General features: G+C 42.9%; 1 protein-coding gene and 1 pseudogene across 9 annotated transcripts in view; both read right to left on the bottom strand.

Moving 5' to 3' along the window:
• Positions 1 to 15,755, bottom strand: part of APOD (apolipoprotein D) — an 89,696-nt gene that overhangs the window by 44,158 nt on the left and 29,783 nt on the right. The gene's annotated exons all lie outside the window — the stretch shown is intronic.
• LOC149749346 (small integral membrane protein 29 pseudogene) overlaps positions 1,329 to 15,755 on the bottom strand; it is a 29,357-nt pseudogene continuing 14,930 nt past the window's right edge.

Below are 15,755 nucleotides of genomic sequence, written 5' to 3'. Positions count from 1 at the left end.
GCAACTCAAAACTACAGTGAGGTATCACCTCACACTGGTCAGAATGGGCATCATCAGAAAATCTACAAACAACAAATGCTGGAGAGGGTGTGGAGAAAAGGGAACCCTCTTGCACTGTTGGTGGGAATGTAAACTGATACAGCCACTATGGAGAACAGTATGGAGGTTCCTTAAATAACTAAAAATAGAATTACCACATGACCCAGCAATCCCACTACTGGTCATATACCCAGAGAAAACCACAATTCAAAAAGACACATGCACCCCAATGTTCATTGCAGCACTATTTACAATAGCCAGGTCATGGAAGCAACCTAAATGCCCATCGACAGACGAATGGATAAAGAAGGTATGGTATATATATAAAATGGAATATTACTCAGCCATAAAAAGGAACGAAATTGGGTCATTTGTTGACATGTGGATGGATCTAGAGACTGTCATACAGAGTGAAATAAGTCAGAAAGAGAAGAACAAATGTCGTATATTAACGCATATATGTGGAACCTAGAAAAATGGTACAGACGAACCGTTTTGCACGGCAAAAATTGAGACACAGATGTAGAGAACAAACGTATGGACACCAAGGGGGGGAAGCCACGGGTGGTGGGGGTGGTGGGATGAACTGGGTGATTGGGATTGACATGTATACACTGATGTGTATAAAATTGATGACTAATAAGAACCTGCTGTATAAAAAGAAAAATAAATAGAAAACACCTATTTATTAAAAAGAAAAAAATAAAGAATTGTAATTCAGGATCTGCAGCATGGCAAGCCATGTGGAAGTCCCCAGAAAAAATGGAGAGGAGAATTATTTCATAGAGGGGAAAAGGAACTTTGGAGGCCTACAGTAAACAAAGACTCCATGACTTTTCATTGGCTGAATTGTGACTGTCTCTCATTGGCTAAGCTCTTGCCAGGAAGGAGGAAGAAGTCTTCTTCCTGTTGAGCTCCCACTATTGTTGGTCATAGGGCATGAGAGCTCCCCCTTCTGGTCGCCTGACCCTATTTTTTTGTTTGTTTGTTTCGGTTTTTGGTTTTTTTGGCCACACCCAGCAGCTTGCAGGATCTTAGTTCCCCAACCATGTATTGAACCCGGGACCCCTGCAGTGGAAGCGTGGAGTCCTAACCACTGGCCTGCCAGGGAATTCCCTGACTCTGTTTAACTGAAGTTTCCTTGTATTAATTTTTTATAGCACTATCTGTGATCTCCTAGGACTGTCCACACTTCTTTCTAAACACTTGTTATCTTTTAATATGTTATAGACATATGTGTCATCCCACATATGTCTAAATCTCCTTCTAGACTGTACGATCCTTAAGAGTAAGCATCATATCCTGTTTACCTTTATATTTTCAGGATCTGGCAAAATAGCTGCTATATCAATAAAATAATACCACATAAACATTTGATGAAAAAAATCATTATTGAGATTATAAACAGGCAGAATGGTAAAACCTATAAGGGAAGCAAAGTACTTCTTTCTCTGAAACAAGAGGAAAGAAAGTTGTCCATATATAGCATTGCTCCTTCGTGAAGGTGTTTTCACCATTTCAAAGTTAAGGTTAAAAATCTTGGGGGAAACACTGGTTCAGCTAATTATAAATCTGTGTCCTAGATATTCATACTTTTAGTTTGGCCAAACTACAAACAGTTGTAAATAAATTTTACAAGATATTCTCCAAGGAAACAGGAATAAACAAAGAATGTGATCCAGCAAATTAGAGAATGGTTCATTGGGGTGATTAACATCCCATCCGTTATCAGACCAGGCTGTCCTGAGGAAGAACGCACTCAGTTTAAACCTATTTTAGGACCAGGGCTAGGAAACAAGAGTCTATGAAATCTTGAATGCCTGCAATATTTAAATATGCAGGTATCTTTTTCTTCTTCAAAGGCACTGAGTATTTACTTTGGCTGAAACTTTTTTTTTTGGCGGTACGCAGGCCTCTCACTGTTGTGGCCTCTCCCGTTGCGGAGCACAGGCTCCGGATGTGCAGGCTCAGAGGCCATGGCTCACGGGCCCAGCCGCTCCGCGGCATGTGGGATCCTCCCAGACCAGGGCACAAACCCGTGTCCCCTGCATCGGCAGGCGGACTCTCAACCACCACGCTACCAGGGAAGCCCTTGGCTGAAACTTTTGAGTGGGCTGTGTGATATTGTGATTTATAATAAGAAACATATATCTGGTCTTTATCCCCATTAAAGTCATAGAGCTCCTAAAACCCTTAGAATTTCCTAAGTGACAAAAGCAATAAAGGTGTCTTTTGTTATGTTAAAAAAAAAAGCTTTTGCACAGCAAAGGAAACCATAAACAAGACGAAAAGACAACGCTCAGAATGGGAGAAAATTTTGCAAACGAATCAACGGACAAAGGATTAATCTCCAAAATATATAAACAGCTCATGCAGCTCAATATTAAAAAAACAAACAACCCAATCCAAAAATGGGCAGAAGACCTAAATAGACATTTCTCCAAAGAAGACATACAGATGGCCAAGAAGCACATGAAAAGCTGCTCAACATCACTAATTATTAGAGAAATGCAAACCAAAACTACAGTCACCTTACACCAGTTAGAATGGGCATCATCAGAAAATCTACAAACAACAAATGCTGGAGAGGGTGTGGAGAAAAGGGAACCCTCCTGCACTGTTGGTGGGAGTGTAAACTGATACAGTCACTATGGAGAACAGTATGGAGGTTCCTTAAATAACTAAAAATAGAATTACCATACGATCCAGCAATCCCACTACTGGGCATATACCCAGAGAAAACCACAATTCAAAAAGACACATGCACCCCAATGTTCACTGCAGCGCTATTTACAATAGCCAGGTCATGGAAGCAACCTAAATGCCCATCGACAGACGAATGGATAAAGAAGGTATGGTACATATATACAATGGAATATTACTCAGCCATAAAAAGGAACGAAATTGGGTCATTTGTTGAGACGTGGATGGATCTAGAGACTGTCATACAGAGTGATATAAGTAAGAAAGAGAAAAACAAATATCGTATATTAACGCATATATGTGGAACCTCGAAAAATGGTACAGATGAACCGGTTTGCAGGGCAGAAATAGAGACACAGATGTAGAGAACAAACGTATGGACACCAAGGGGGGAAAGCCGCGGAGGGGTGGTGGTGGTGGTGGGATGAATTGGGTGATTGGGATTGACATGTATACACTGATGTGTATAAAACTGATGACTAATAAGAACCTGCTGTATAAAAATTAAATTAAATTAAATTAAAAACTTAAAAAAAAAAGAGAACAGAAAAAAAGACATTGTCAAGAAAATGAAAGACAAGCCACAGACTGGGAGGTAAATATTGGCAAATATATCTGATGAAGTTCTTATATGCTTTATACATAAAGAACTTTTACAATTTAGTAAGAAGAAGACAAACAACTCGATTAAAGAAATGGACAAAAGAATGAACAGACACCTCATCAAAAAAATTATATGAACAGCTAATAAGCATGTTCAACATCATTAGTCACTAGGAAAATACAAATTAAAACTGAAATGAGATGTCACCATAGACCCACTAGAATGGTTAAAATTAAAAAGACTTACCATACAAAGTGTTAGTGAGGATGTGGAGCAACAGAACGCCTCAGATATTGCTGGTGGGAGTGCAAAATAGCACAGCCACTTTGGAGAGCACTTTGACAGTTTCTCATAAAGTTAAATACACACATATCATATGACCCAGCAATTCCACACACCGAGGTATTTACCCAAGGGAAATAAAAACATATGTCCACATAAAGACCTGCTACATGAATGTTCACAGCAGCTTTATTCTTACTGACTCAAAGTGGAAACAACTCTAATATCCATCAACTGGTGAACAGATGAATATCTATGTGGTGAATACTTCAAACTGTGATAAATCCATACAGTGGGATACTACTCAGTAACAAAAAGGAACGAACTACAGATACATACAAGAACAGATGAGTCTAGGGGCTTCCCTGGTGGCGCAGTGGTTGAGAGTCCGCCTCTCAATGCAGGGGATGTGGGTTCGATCCCTGGCCAGGCAACTAAATCCCACATGCATGTTGCAACTAAGAGTTCACATGCCACAACTAAGGAGTCCGTGAGCCGCAACTAAGGAGCACATGTGCTGCAACTAAGGAGCCTGTGAGCCACAACTAGGGAGCCCACCTGCCACAACTGAAACCTGGCGCAACCAAAAAAAAAAGCTTAAAAAAAAAAAATAGAAACTCCTAGAAGATATGACGATAGAATAATATTCATTATTGTTACCTTTTGGAATATCAGCACTAAAAAATAAATGTTGTAATAGTTTTACAACTATAGACTCATATAAATTTGAATTTGTAAGGATCTCAGCAGCAGAAAGGATCTTGTACGTTACCTAGCCAACCTCTGACACAGAGCAAGAATGCCCCCTGCAGCATCCCCAGAGCCTGGAAGATCAGCTGCTCATCCTTATCACTGCTGGGCAAGGCATCCAGAGTCCCACAGCTGTGGCTCTGAGGGTGAGTGGGATCTGCCCCTCTCCCTCCCAGCTTCTACCCCACTTGCTCCTGTGGGACCACACGGGGTATGGAGGATGCTTTCTGCCCCACTTGAGATATTTGAAGGCTGGGGTCCTATGTCCCTTTGAATCCTCTCTATTCCAAGTTAAACATTTCCTGTTCCTTTAACTTTCCTCACACTAGAAAGTTCCTGAGCCCTCCAGCATCCAACCCACCCCCCCTCCCCACCCCTTGGGCTCTGATTTGTCAGTGTTCCCTGGGGAGTGTGGTGCCACCACATGGCAGAATTGAGAGACTGATCCTGTGTCTAGTTTGGGGCACACTGCTTTTATTAGGGTAGCCTAACCTTCATTTAAAGCTCTCCCAACCCTTGTTGACAAAGGGCTTTTCAAGTTGTGAAATATATCAGGTATATAAGAAGCATTGAGTAAAATAATCACTTAATAACCCACCCCTCTGCTTTGGCAATATACTATGATGCTACATTTGCTGCAGACTTCAAGTCACCTTTTAAGCCACACTTTCTTCAGATAGTACAGCTACAACTGAAGCCTCACCCCTTTCACTCTCCCTTCCCTGTCTCCCCTAGAGAAACCATTATCAGAACTCTGCGTTTAAATCAACTATATTTCAATAAAAATGAAAAAAAGAACTCTGTGATTAATCCTTCCCATGTATGCTTTCATATGGTTAAACGTATGAATCAACAGTACTTAGCATTGTTTTACACGTTTTCAGCTTCAGATAAATTGTGACACACTGTATGTATTTTTCTATACCTTAAGTTTTTGAGATTTGATTCATTTTAACTGTGATTCAGCAAGCCATTGAATTTTCTAAAATGTGTTTATTCATGCCCCTGTCCGACGGGCATTTAGGTTGTTTCCATTACAGGCAATGATGAGATGAACACTGTCGATCACGACTCCTGGTGCTCATGCGTGGGAGTCTCTCTAGGGTCAGTAGCTGTGACTGGAATGGCTGCGTCATGGCATGTGTGCATTTTTTCCTTTACTAAGTATTGCACACATACTTTTTTAACCATCTGATTCATGCTAAGCTTGTGACCAGCTAATGTTATCATATAAACACCTATCAAGCCCAATATGTTTTGTTTTTAAAAAGCCAACGTTGTACTCACTGAATGTCTCCTACATGTAAGACACTGTGCTAGGAACCATGGGCATACAGAAAAATGGTAGGTCCTTTGCCTTCCAGGAATTTACACATATACGAAAGCAAATCTAGGGCAGGATTGGGTCTGTATATGGAGCATCCTCACTGATGCTCCTAATTACTTAGGAAAACCCACTGATGAGATGCATGCTCTGTTACTTGGGAAAGGAAGCAGAAAAGTGAAACACGACGACTATATGCTGCATGCCTTACAGTGCCTTTCCTTCAAGGATCACCTCCTTCATAATTGCATACACTTGTGTAGTGCTTCATAGTTTACATACACATTGCCTAACTGCTTCTCATAATCTCTTCCCTGGGAATCTGATAGGGCACCTCTAATCACCCCACAGTAGAGATGGAGGAGCTGGGACACAGAGGGGGAAGTGAACTGTCCCACATAATGAGGTCAGAAATGGCAGAGCCCAAGCTAGAACTCAGGTCTCCTGACTCCAAATCAGGGCCTTCTCCCAAGTATCACCAACTGCCCAGGAAAACCCTTTGGGGGCTCTCTCTCTCTGTCCTTATATCAGACTGAAAGTTAGACATTATCAACAAAAGCTCACAATATTAAATCCAGTCTCCATGGCTGGCAAAATGCCCTTGACAGCCAGTCACAAGTGTTTCTAAGGTCTCCTTCCCCTCTTCCTCTCCAGGCCTGGGTACTCAAATTCCCATGGGAAAGCACAACCCTACCTGTGACTGGAAGCATCCATTTTCTAGGAAGCACAGTCTTACTACATTTATAAAGCTAGGGTACAGACAACTGGAACTACTCACTGTCCTCCAGTGCATCTCCCCCTTCCCTATATTGAACCTTTGCTCAGTTCCCTCTCCTGAGTGCTCTCACCTCCATTTCTACCTATCAAAATCCTGTCCATACTCAGAATAGCCATCACGACATTGAAGAAGAACAAAGTCAGAGGACGGACACTATCTAACTTCAAGACTTACTATAAAGCTGCAATAATCAAGACAGTCTTGTATTGGTGAAAGAGTAGACACATAGATCAATGGAACAAAATGTGGAGCCCAGAAATAAACCCACACTTAAGTCTTTAATCCCTTTCAAGTTAATCTTTGTATATGGTGTAAGATAAGGGTCCAGTTTCATTCTCTGGCATGTGGATATCCAGTTTTCACGACACTATTTATTGCGAGGACTATCTTTTCCCCATTTGTATTCTTGGTGCACTTCCCAAAGATTAGTTGACCACATATGCGAGGGTTTATTGCTGGGCTCTCTTGTCTGTTTTATTGGTCTATGTGCCTGTTTTTATCCCAATACCATGGTGTTTTGATTAGTATACGTTTGTAATATAGTTTAAAATCAGGACCTGTGATTCTTCCAGCTTTCTTAAGATTGCTTTGGCTAGCCAGCAATCCCACTTCTGAGTATACACCCAAAAGAAATAAAATCAGTATCTCAAAGAAGTATCTGCACTCCATGTTTATTACAGCATTATTCACAATAGTCAAGATATGGAAACAACCTAAGTGTCTGTTGACAGATGAATGGATTAAAAAAATGTGATATATATATATATATATATATATATATATATATATATATTCAATGGAATATTATTCAGGCATGAAAAAAGAAATTCTGCCATTTGTGACAATATGGATGAACCTGGAGGACATTACACTAAGTGAAATAAGTCAAACACATAAAGACATGTGTTCTCATTTATATGTAGAATCTGAAAGAGTTGAATTCATAGAACCAGAAAGTAGAATGGTGGTTGCCAGGGGCTGGGGCTGGGGGTAGGAATAGGGGGAGGTGGAGAGATGTTGGTTAAAGTGTACAAACTTTTAGTTATAAGATGAATAATTTCTGGGGATCTAATGTATGGCATGGTGATTATAGTTAATACTGTATTATATACTTGAAATTTGCTAAGAGAGTAAATCTTAAGTGTTCTCACCACACACACACACAAAGGCAATTATGGGAGGTGATGGATGTGTTAGCTAACTTGATTGTGGTAATCATTTCACAATGTATACATATATTAAATCATCACATTGGGGCTTCCCTGGTGGCGCAGTGGTTGAGAGTCCGCCTGCCGATGCAGGGGACACGGGTTCGTGCCCCGGTCCGGGAGGATCCCGCATGCCGCGGAGCGGCTGCGCCCGTGAGCCACGGCCGCTGAGCCTATGCGTCCGGAGCCTGTTGCTCTGCAACGGGAGAGACCACAGCAGTGAGAGGCCCGCGTATGGCAAAAAAAAAAAAAAAAATCATCACATTGTACACCTTAAAAAATCACATTGTACAACCTAAATATATACAATATTTACTTGTTAATCATACTTCAGTAAAGCTAGAAAAAAATAATAAAAGCAAGTGAGATGATAAAAAAGAAGTGGGTCCACATAAATGTTGTCAATTTATCTTTGACAAATTGAATTGCAAAGGCAATTCAATGGAGAAAGGATAGTCTTTTCAATAAATGGTGCTGGAATAACTGGACATTCACATGTAAAAATATGAATCCAGACACAGATGTTACACTTTTCATAAAAATTAACTCAAAATGGATCATGGATGTAAATGTAAAATGCAAAACTTTAAAACTTTGAGAAGATAACATAGGAGAAAATCTAAGTGATCTTGGGTTTGGCAATGACTTTTTAGGTACAACATGAAAGAGAAATTTGATAAGTTGAACTTCATTAAAATGAAAAACTTCTGCTTTGTGAAAGACACTGTTCAGAGGATGACAAGTCACAGAATGGGAGAAAATATTTCCCCCAAATATACAAAGAATGCTTAAAATTCAACAATAAGGAAACAGCCAACCTGATTTTAAAATGGGCTAAAGATTGGGCCAGGGGCATCCAACAGTTCCTGCCTAACCTCTCCACAGGTCCCTGAAAATTAAAGGCCAGTGATCCTAGGAGGGGTGTATTCAGCTCCTAAGTGAGTTTTCTGATAACAAAGCCAGCCTGTCTGCAACTGGAACTATTCTTGGGTCTAAGAAGGATCAGGCAACAGCCCTCTCCGGCCCCCCAACTCCTTGCTGTTGTGGAAAACGCTTCACGTGCGTGGCTAACACACCCTGAGTCTTAGGACAACCCACCTGGGACCAATTTTTGCATCAGAATTGTGAAGGCAAAAAGATTTATTTCTGACAACGCTCCCAGTGTGTGCTTCACTGTAAAGCAGGCATAATATCATTAGCTACTTCATGGGACTGTTACGAGGCTTAAACAAAATAATACATGTACAACGCTTAGTATAGCACCTGGCACACAGCAAGTACTTAATGAACATTAGTGATTAATACTTCCATTATCAGGACATGAGACTAGGTTTGGGGGGAGACTGTTGTGTGTCTAGAATTATTACATTATTCTCAGTTAGAAATGGCTGGTCCAGATGGTCCCCTTTGTTTTTGTAAGGAAAGGCTGGGGGAAAATACCCTAACATGAGAGGGGTCTCTGTGTTTCCCCTAAGGCAAATGCCTCTAATCCAGGGGCACATGTATCACCAACCCCAAGGCTCTATCAGTTCCCTTGGGATAGCAGCCTGATCAGTCTGAGAACTAAGAAAGAACAAAGAGACATCCGGGAGAGACTCTTGCCTCTGAAACAGAGGGACTCAGACACTGGCAGGTGGGATGACAGTCATGCCCTTCCCGCTGGTGGGGAAGAGAAACAATTGTCAGTGACAACCTTCTCCTTGAAAAGATTCATGACAAAAGATAAAGATTTCTGAGGCAGGGAAAAATGATTAGGTTCGAACTAACCATAACCCACCCACAGAGATGCAAATCCTATTTCGAGCAGGCAAGAGGTGGAAACAACAGGAAAGAGAGGTATATTTTTTCCCTGGCAACTGTATCAAATCCAAGCATTCTCTGCAGGCTTAATTGCCACGTGATCTTCAACTTTATACACATGTTTTAAAAATAACAACTGTGGCCAGAATGAGAGTTTTGAAAAGCAGCAGCCAGCAGGTTGTAAGCCTAGGTTAAATCGTTTAAAGAGACTGAAAGTGGCCTGGGACAAGGATGGATAGCCCAGTTCCAAGGAAATGAGGCCTGGTTATCATGCTGATGTCATGCATAGGATCACTTATTTGAATGAATCATTTCATCATCAAATAATCATCTCACACTAACAGATCTTGGAAGAAAATGAAAAATGCAATCAATTGTAATAGAAAGCAAAAGAGAAGAAAGAAAATTTACCCTAGATTCTATCTCCTCCAAATTTAACTCATTTTCTGGGTTTCCCACATATAATCTTACTCAGTTAAGCTTATGCAGTTAAATGGGTTAAACTCCTTTTTTTCCAGGCAAAGTCCTGAGAAAGGGGTCATTTGGGGGTTATGTTTATTTTGGTGCAGAACTGATTTAGCAGAGTGGTCATGCCTGGTGAATCCTTTCTGGGATCTGTCTGGTTGGGTGATGAAGCCAGAAAGCCATGAAGCCCTGGGGCAGGAGCGTGAACAGTGGCTGGAGGGCAGTGCGTGAGGGAGCTGACCTTAAACAGGTCTACCACTCAGGGGATTCCCAGAAATGAGTGCGGGTGGTGGGAGATGCTGGCGGGGTGGGCTGAGATCCTCAATCAGGTGGGTGTAGGTGACAGAAAATTAAAATGTGACTTTTATGTTAACACGACCTTCCTTGTAGCCACAGGCTGGAGCTTGGGGACATTTTGGCAATACGTAGAAGAAATCTTACTTATATCCACCAGCAAGGAAAACACATAAAAATCTGAGGGATATTCTGTCTTATTCCCTGACAGTTTAAAGATAAGTCAAGTCAAAGTCGAGAAGAGTGGAATAACAGCCTGCTCTCAAGGATTCCCTCCCTTCTGGCACAATCCAGTTTCTCAAGGGTGGTGGTGAAACACATCGAGGAAGGCACTCTCTTGGGGAAAAAAATTTTTTTGGTTCTTGAGAGAGAAACAGAGAAGAAATATGACAACATGTGCTCTTGGTAGACACTCAGAACCGTTTATGAAGGGCTCTTTCTTTAGGAGTTAATTAAAAATAATAATAAACAGATGCCTTTTGATGGTTTTCGTGTTTCAAAATGTTGACTTGTTACATCCAAGGATCCTCCCTGTGTTCCGGAATAACAATTTCTCCCAAGAGAAGCAGCTTAATTCAGTTCTGCAGTGAGGTTAAGAAGCGGTTGGATTGGAAGAGTACTCCCTAAAGCACCCATCTGCCTTGTGTCCAGGCTTGTGGGAGAGACACATCTAAGTGAATTGCCACACTAAGTGAATCGTCCTCAAGACGCTCACACTCTAGCAGGAGAGAGAGCTAGTGCTCAGCCGGGTGAGTAAATTCACATGTACATTAAACACTGGTTCTGCCACTACACAGACCTTCATTATGTGCCACAAATCAGCATGATTCGTAGCCCCTGAGGATGCCTGGCTTGGATGGTCTGTTGAGGGAGGACCTCTAGGTCACTTTACATGTGGGCAATGGATTGCGCTGTTCCTCCCAACGGGAAGAGGAGGGGCCACCATGTGCCATATTTGTGGACCTGCCCGGCTCCCTTGAGCTTTATGTGGAAACATCTCCTATCTCTTCTTCAACTGAAGACACAAACGGCTGCACTTCACTTGGGACGCAAGGAGCACAGGTGGTGCATAACCACCCCACCTGAGCTCTGCCATATGGTCTGGAGGAAGAATCACTTGGGGTGCTATAGCACTCTACAGTACAGAGGCAGGCAGCTGAGCTTTTTGTCCATCCCGAAGCCTCAAGTCGAGGGCTGGTGGATGTTAGTTTGGCACTGCCTCAGGGACTGAGGGACTGCTCACAGGGCCCAGAGGTATGCTTGCTTCTGTTCGTTTTCTGTTTTGGTTTTGTTTTGAGGCCCTTGCCGAGTTTAAAGTTTTTCAGCCCAGGCAGTTTTCTTTTCAGCTCTAGTAGCTCTCCAGTGAGAAGAGGCAGCCGGGGCAGTGAGGGAGTGCCGCTTTGGAGTAAGCAGGTGGGAGTTCTAGTCTAGTCCCAGCAAGGTATTTAACCTCCCTGAACCTCAGCTCCCAGCTACTCACAGAAACAGCCCTTCCGGCTTCCAGCTAAAAACGGCTGTGACCAGAAAACTAAAGATTGTAGAATTGCCTTTTGCAAGCTACCCTCCCTTTTTACACAGAAAACTAGGTCTCTGGGAAAACCTTGGCCAAGAAGAGCACAAGGGGGAGAGAGCCACAGGCAAGCCAGGCTGGGGGCCCTCCTGTGAGCCCTGGCCCAAGACGGCCTTTATGGGACACCTGGGCCTCCCTTACACAGTGTCCATATCTGCAGAGAATAACAGGCCACTTAAAAGGGTGTGGGTAGCACTTTAAAATCCACACACACACTTTATCTCATGGGCTCTTCAGACTGCACGGGCTTTTGTTGCTCCTGGAAGTTTCATCTCTTGTGCAAAGTATTTCTACCCGGATTTGGTCTTTTCCTCACCTGCTCACACCTCACTGTTCAACCCAGCGCTGCATCTCCTCAGAGCTTCGTGGCTCAGCCTCCTCTTCAGGCCGGAACCACGCCTTCCCACTTGGGACGCGTGCCGTCCAGGAACTGGCCCGGAATCGGGGCCACTGGGCCCGCCCACCAACGTGCAATTTAAGCAGAAGCTGGACTGTCTCCTTCCGCGTCAACTTGCCTGACGCCGGAGAAAGGCGACCTCTAGTGTTGGTTCTTGGAAGGGACGCAGCGGCTTTCTGCAACCGAGGTGAGGCTCCGGGAGCCAGCCCGGCAGTGAACCGAGAGGGGCAGAGTTTAACTGGACTTGTTAGAGAGATGAGGAGGAAGGACAGAGGGGATTCTTGAGCTCCAGGAAGCCCAACCGTGCACGTTTGGCCTCTGAGGCCTGCTCATTGTCCAAACACACCTGCCCCTCTTTTGTCAACACCCAAGACTCAGCCCACCCCTCACCCCTGACTCACCTGGCTGAAACAAGCTCACCTGCCTCTGCTACCAGACCAAACTTGGGTCAGCTCACCTGTGCACAGTAAAGCCAATCCACTGACACCTGGTTGTGGTGAAGGAAACTGCAGTGTTTATTGCAGGACACCAAGCATGGAGTCCAGGCTGCTTATGCTTAAAAGCCCCGAACTCCTCAAAAGCTTTTACGGAAAGGTTTTTAAAGACAGGGTGAGGGTGAGGGGTTGGGGGGGTGTGATTCGTGGACATTCTTCTGATTGGTCGGTGGTGAGATAATTGAGAGTCAACATCATCAACCTCCTGATTCCAACTGGTCTGGGGTCCACGTGCTTGTGGGCAGCATGCAGTCAACTTCTTCCACCTCGTGGGGGTTTTGGTAGCTGTCAAACAGCTCAAAGGATATGGCTCAGGATATTATCTATAGCCCTCAAGGAGGAACTAACGATCCTTGACTTTGTTTAATAGCTAAACTATTATTATTTTGTCTTGCTTGACTGTTTTCCTTTCTTTCTGCATTTTCTCACTTCTCTGATTAAATTTATTCTTTGGAATTTGGGGAAGGCCTAGGAGGTTAAGGTTTTTTTACAGACAAGAGGCAGGCAGAGGACATGGGGTTCTGTTTGTGGAAGACCTGTTCAGTTACACTTATGTGACTGGAGAAGGGGAAGGTGGAAAAGGCATCAAGCAATGTGTCTGGGTATGAAACAGGGCAGCTGGTTGAAAGCACCAATCCTCGGGTGGCCTCCATCTATGTCTCCATGGTCTTGCCATGACCAATCAGTCAGTCCTGTCTTCGGCAGGGGTTGTGGTGGGGAGTGTGTGAGCAAGCAAATACTGGGTGGCTTGCCCTTGTGAGGCAGTAGGACTGCCTGGTGACTGTGACTTTTCAGGGCTCCACCAACTTCATCAACACCACCCCATTCTTTGAGATGGAAAATCCACAATCTTCAGTAAAGTGCTACACTGTTTGCTTAAAGCCCTCCTTCCCCCTTTCCCTTCTAAACAGACGACCTTGCTTAAGACCCTCCTATAAGGAATTGTAGAGCTGCCACCGGCCACAGGATGTGACGCCCATGGGGCTTAGGAGGCAGAGGCTTTAGGAAATGAAGGGTTTGGAGATGCTTGAAGGGAGAAGCGTCCATCCTCAGCACTACGCCCTCTCTCTTCCCAGTCTTGCAAGTATATTTAGAACCTATTAGTTGCTGTTTTTTCTTATGAGTTATAATCTATTTTCATTTTTATGTGACTTTATTGAGTTTAATGAGACCCCAAACTGCCACACTTACAAGGTCAAATTGTGTGTTTTTTGTATATAATTTTTGCCAAGTCTATTTCCAACCATAGGTAGGGTGACCACCCATCCCAGTTTGCCTGAAACAGTCCTGGTTTACATCTGTCACCTGGGCATAATTATTCATGGTGTTCTCTTTCACTCCGCAAAGGGCCCCACTTAGATGGTGAATTACACTGTCACGCTAATCACAGATAATCTATGTAAGAAAACATTTAGGCATTAGGATTTAGAGGATGTGAGAGATAATGTTACCAGGAATTTGAGATTTAAATGGTTGTTATAATCTTGGCATAATTAGCTCTAAGCTTTCTGGCAGCTGAAACAGAAGAAAAATGTGAAGAGTTAGGAAGTTGATTCTGTCCTGTAAAATGATGCATATTATGTCTTTTGGAGGGACATATTTATCAGGCACTTAATTTTAGGAGGAATTTTTCACATAAATTGTTACATAAGGGACACTGAGTAACATAAGGGACTGTGTCTTCCATGTTAGTTTTTGCAGAATTTTCTATGTCGCCATTTTTAATATTGGTCCTTAAAATTATTGTGCTTCTCCAATTCTCTTTCTCTGTGAAAAATGGGGAGGGAATAAAAATTATTTCACAGGGGTTAACTGAGATAATATGTACGCAAGTGCCAAGTAAACTATAAATATCAAAATACTGTCATTTTCTTTCTTATTACCTTGTTGAAAACCCTCCTTTTATTGATGGGGAAGCCAAGGCCCAGAGAGAGAGAAGTAATGTGGCTACTTAGTGACAAAACAGGGGTTAAGGTTCCTGTTTATCCCTCAGTGCTAATAAAATCTCACAGAGCTGTTCACCAAGACATTCTGAGATTCTGTCAGGCCACCAGTGTGAGCTGGAGGTGGGGTGGGAAGATGAGGCAGAAAGGCTTTGGACAGTAGTGGCCCAGATGGAGATGCTAGAAATGGTGTTTTAAGTCATCATCATAAAGAGATGTTATTAACCTAATTTTCTTTTAGCAAGGCAGAAAGCTTCTCATGGTGATTGTTTGAGTCACTCTCAGGTGAAAGAATAAGCCATCTATTTTTTGCAAGTTAAGAAAAAAGTTGCTCCCAGTCTGGTTTCCAGGGGCACAGCCTTTTGGGACTAGTTCCAGCAGAGGGTTTTCCAGCATTATGGCACGACCTTCTTTTCAGCTTCTCCTCCTCCCAGCCAGTAAGTCTCAAAGTGTGGTCCCAGACCGGCAGCATCTCCATCACCCAGAAACATGTTAGATATGCAAGTTCTCAGGCCTCACCCCAGACCCACTGAATCAGAAACTGGGGGTGATTCTGTTGCACACTAAGGGTTGAGATCACTGCTCCAGGCTGTTCTTAGGGCCCTGTCTGGCTTCCTAGAGAGAAGAGAAACAAAATGTGGCAATCCTCCCCCTTGCTGCTCTCCCTACCCCACAGGCAGGCTGTCCTTTCTAAACTCCTAGTAACAATTGGTTTTTCAGGTATGGCCCTCGCACTTGCTCAAAAATCAAGTTGCATGGCCTCTGTTTGATGGTTTGCCTAGCCAATACCAGCTCTGGATAATACACACTACCTTTACCAAGCATTTCACGTGTGCCAGATTTGACAGCACTATGATCTGATGGCCCAATAGCATTTTGTTTTAAAGAAAAAACACTTAAGTCTTCCGCCTCTGATATCTATGGCTGATTTCCAGTTGAGATAAATTAAAAAGGATCCCCTTTATTTTTTTTTAAAGGTTAATCAGGTCTCCAGGAAGTGAAAGCTATAGCCTTTTACTTTTCACTGAAAAGGAACTGAAGAGGATTATGGTTGCATAGATCTCAAATTGCCCTCTGCCATGTAGTTCTTCCTAGTGGAACTTT

This window comes from Delphinapterus leucas, chromosome 4 (assembly GCF_059928025.1).
Source record: "Delphinapterus leucas isolate spDelLeu-1000000601 "Yukka" chromosome 4, BTC_Dleu_Yukka2, whole genome shotgun sequence".
NCBI lineage: Eukaryota > Metazoa > Chordata > Mammalia > Artiodactyla > Monodontidae > Delphinapterus > Delphinapterus leucas.
This window is presented reverse-complemented; position numbering and strand designations above follow the sequence as displayed.